The 4,088-nt window shown below is 59.6% G+C and overlaps 1 long non-coding RNA gene across 2 annotated transcripts; it reads right to left on the minus strand.

Moving 5' to 3' along the window:
* Positions 1-829: 829 nt before the first annotated feature.
* LOC143662125 (uncharacterized) lies at positions 830-2,325 on the minus strand. Of its 2 annotated transcripts, none has more exons than XR_013165157.1 (4): positions 2,190-2,325; positions 1,696-1,797; positions 1,504-1,530; positions 830-1,039 (listed from the first exon to the last, which is right to left on the minus strand). It is a non-coding gene; the product is annotated as an uncharacterized LOC143662125 (long non-coding RNA). The 2 variants fall into 2 exon arrangements; XR_013165155.1 differs by having other exon boundaries at positions 2,136-2,325.
* Between the last annotated feature and the right edge of the window lie 1,763 nt (positions 2,326-4,088).

The raw sequence follows: 4,088 nt of genomic DNA on the forward strand, positions 1-4,088 counted from the left end.
ACTTTTCTGTTTTGAATTTCTGCCTGGAATTTACTGTCTGAAATGACCTCCTCTCCCTTTCTAGAACCCTTCAAAAACCTCGAATCTCCTTTGTTCAGAGAGACAGATTTTGTTTGGAGAGACAGATGTTGGGCCATTAGGGTGTCTGCCTTCCTGCTACATGAGTAGTAATGAACTCTCTCTTTGAAACCCTGATGTCTCGGGAATAAAGTGCATCGGGCAGAAGACTCCACAGCCTTTGTCCTGTAACAGGTTCTTGGAGTGATGGGTTTACCCCATGGTGTCCCGAACCCATGGAACCATCAGCCACTCCAGGGTCTCTGGACAGGGTCTACTGGAACGCAGTAGACCCAGCACTCAGCAAAGATGCTGGCTTGGGACAAACTGGGGGGAAAAGGACCTGGGTGTGGCCTCTGGCTGTGCCTCACCATTAGTGGTGAAAAGGAAGGTACTGCAGCCCTCCCTCCAAATCTTACTCAAAATGGGACCACCCTGGGGTCCCAGGGGGGCCCACAAATTGCCCATTTATAACAAGAGCTCTCCGTGGTCCCACCCACAGTCTGCAGCCCTCGCCCTATCTCCTCATGCCTAACCCTCCCCAGAACTTGCCCAGATGCTCAGGTCACACTCTTACCAGGCCCTGACATAATCCAAACTGAGCCTGAGCTACTCAGCTACTTGGAGGCCTGTTTTATTCTGTGTCTCTTGGGGTGACTGGCCCCATAGGTCCAATGTCTCCCCAACAGCCCCATGCCTCCCCTCCTCCCCTTTGCTGGACAGGTCTCCAAGTTTCCCTTAACAAAGAGGACAAGTCCAGAGAGACTGCTGAAGCTCTTTATTTGGAGTCAGGAGAAAGTGCCCCAGGATATGCACAGGACCAAGGGCTGGAGCAAGAGGGAGGCAGGGCTGGTCCGGGCTGGTTTAGCTCTGTGTGAGGCAGCAAGGCAAGGGTCCCTGGTGGTGCAGACATGGGGTGCTGTGCAGTGACGGGAAAGGGCCATGCTGGGTGCAGAGGTGGACATGGCATCCAGGGTGGGGGCTGTAAAGTGAGGCAGAGGCCAGGCCTAGAGCATCCCTCCCTGAGCTAAAACAAGGAGAGGATGCAGGTATTCCTGCTAAGCAAACGATTGGGGGTGGGAGTGGGATGGAGGGGTGCATGGGGGTGGCCGGGCATGGAGCAGGCCCTGGAAGGAAAGTGAGATTGAGCTGAGTGAGGAAATGCCCCTCCCAGGTTTGGGGCAGGAGAAGGTCCCAGAAGAGCCTCAAAAGGCAGCTAGGACCACTGACATGGCCGGGTTACTTAGGCCAAATAAAGGACTTCCCACATGTCCCAGGAATTACACAGACAGACTTGAGAGCTGCAGGTAAGGGCAAAATGTCCCCGCAGTGGTCAGTGCTGCCCATCTGAGGTGGGGGGAATGGGGTCAGGGCACATGTGCTCTTGAGCTCCCTGGGCTCCAGAACCCTGGTTTCTCCCAGCATCCTCCCAAAAGACTCTCTTACCCTATTCACTTTCAGGGGTGCAGTTTTCTGCAGAAGCAAAGAAAAGCATGGGTGAGAAGCCACTCTGGACAGGTCAGAACCCCACCCCCACACCCCCACCCCGGCGCTCAAAGATCGCCATAGCGGAAACCCCGCCTGGGCTGCCCGTGTTCCCGCGCGCGGCTCAGCAAGGCCCGGCACAGCCCCCTTTACCCATCTGGTCAGGGGTGAAGATGTTTTCCAGCAGGAAGCCTCTGCGCTGAAAGGACGTCTTAAACTCTTCCAGGGCTTCCGCGTTCACGTCCTGATTTCTACCTGCGGGGGACGACAAGGAGAAGCGGGTGGTGACCCAGGAGAGGAACCGCTGGAAGGTCCCGGGTGAACAGGCGGGACCTGCAGCCGGGGGTGGGGGCGCGACCCTGGGGGCCACGGTCAGGGGAGGGACCACCCAGAGAGCGGTCCAGGGCTCTGGGTCAGGGACTGGGGCTCGGTCCATACAGCACCCCGCACTTGAGCAGGTCTGAGGGGGCTGTGAGTGGCGAGAGCAGCGCCCACTCGGGGCCCTGGGGACCTGCCTCCTCCCCGGGTCACGCGCCTGACTGCGAGGCCCTCCATTGCGAAGGAACTGTGCCCAGACAGCCACTGGAGTTCACCTCCTGGGGGGCCTCTTCTGCCTCGAGGACCCCAGACCACGCACAGAGACTCACGGGAAGCCATTCTCTAGGGCCGGGGCGGCAGGAATCCCCCCTCAAGGGCATTGGGCCATGGAGGGCCGTCTCCCGCTAAGTCCCCCAACGGTCCCCACGTCCCACCGCGGCGCTCTGAGCGCCAGGCCCCCCACCTGTCCTGTGCGCGGGGGCGGGAACAGGTTTCGCTCCCCCGGAACCCGGCGCGGGGCCCAGGCTGGAGTAGGGTGGGGGCGGGGCAGGGAACCTCACCTATGAGTTTTCCCAGGCGGAACCTCCTCTTGCTGCCCTGGCATTCGCCGTAAATGACGTAGTGGTCTTTCACCGGCAGCTTCTCTATGGTTATGAGCTTCTTGCCCCCCCCCTGAAGAGGGGTAAAGAGAAAACAGGACTTAGGGGCGCACTTCCTTCAACAAAGACTGGTGAGCACATGTCCGCTTCCAGGCCGTCCACTGTGTGAAGCCCCCTGTTCTCCAGGTCCGCCAGCCTGGCCAAGCCCTGGGGAGCCTCCTCCTGGGAAAGGGTCCCAATCCAAGTAAAAGGTTGGATCAAGGGGTGGAAGCTTGAGACTTGGGGGTTGACCCTGTGTCTGTCCCTCCAGGGTTCCTAACCCTCTATTTCCCTGCAGTGAAAATCCCCGCACCTGGCCTCTGGGTCAGGTCACCGCATCCTGGGGCAACAGGACCCCTGGGAACGGAGATGAGCATTTCCTGGGGAAAGGACACTCAGGGACACGCAGGGAGGAAGGCTACCTCGGAGGCCTTGCCCTCCCCGCAGCCGCCCCCCCTTACTCTGACCGTTGAGACAGGCTTGGGACTCACATGCTGTGTATTTGCCGGGCTCATCTGTTTTCTCCATCACGATTTCCTTCTCGTGGCATTGATCCTCCTTCCTGGGGAACAGAAGGCACGTGGGCAGGAAACATGTCTGAGTCTAGCTCACCCGGCACTTGGAGACCCAACATGCTGTCCCTGCAGATGGACGTGGCCTCCCCCACCCAGGCTTTAGTGACGTGCTTGTGGCTTTCCACAGTGCTGGCTGGGTGTGGGGAGAGGCACATGGTGGGGCTCCCCAGTTTCCCCAGATGAGGAGGGAGGGGAGCCGTGGTGTGGGCAGTCGTCCTCTACTCACATGAAGGTGAACCTGACCTCCAAGTCCCCGTCGCCCAAGGCTGTGACCGTTATGGGAGAAACCTTCTGGGGTCTCTTTTCCACTGGCATCCCCGTGCTGTCCACGATGGCCTTCACGTACCATGTCCCAGTTATCTGCGGCAGGGCCAAGGGCATAAGTACCCACACATTGGTTCCAAGCCCTCCGTCAAACCTGGCCTGGGGTACACGGACCACAGGGACACACCAGAGCCCTGCAGGCTGTGTCCCTGCACCTGCTTGGTCAGTACAAACCTAGACCCAGGAATTGCCGGGCCCCCTGTAGGGTCCTCACACAGGGGGCCTGAGGACCCTGGAGCCCAGCCTGCCTCGTCCACCCCACACCCACACAGGAAAGCCACGCTCCGCTGTGTGTGGAGCTCCACGGGAACACAGGGCTGGGATCTCTGACCCGTGTACCCCCAGCCACAGCCTACCCCCCACCCATCCAGCCCTGTCCCAGCCGCACATCCGGCTCCTCCGAGAGCAAGTCCGTGGGGTCCTGTGCCCGCAGGGCAGCAATGAGACTGAGACTGAATGCCAACAGCAGGGTCTGCATCTCCAAGGGTCTGTGCTCCCGGCTACCAGAGGGACACTGAGCTGTTCAGGAGCTGTACCTGGCTCCCCACATGCCTGCCCTTTATAAGCCCTCAGACCCTGGCAGGGAGAGCTGGACAGATGCCCACCAAAGCCACAGAGCCAGCACATGCCAGCTCTGCAGTGGGGCACGTGGAACCATGTTACTGTTGGAAGCTGATGAATAGAAATTTAT

Source organism: Tamandua tetradactyla, chromosome 2, assembly GCF_023851605.1.
Source record: "Tamandua tetradactyla isolate mTamTet1 chromosome 2, mTamTet1.pri, whole genome shotgun sequence".
Classification (NCBI taxonomy): Eukaryota; Metazoa; Chordata; class Mammalia; order Pilosa; family Myrmecophagidae; genus Tamandua; species Tamandua tetradactyla.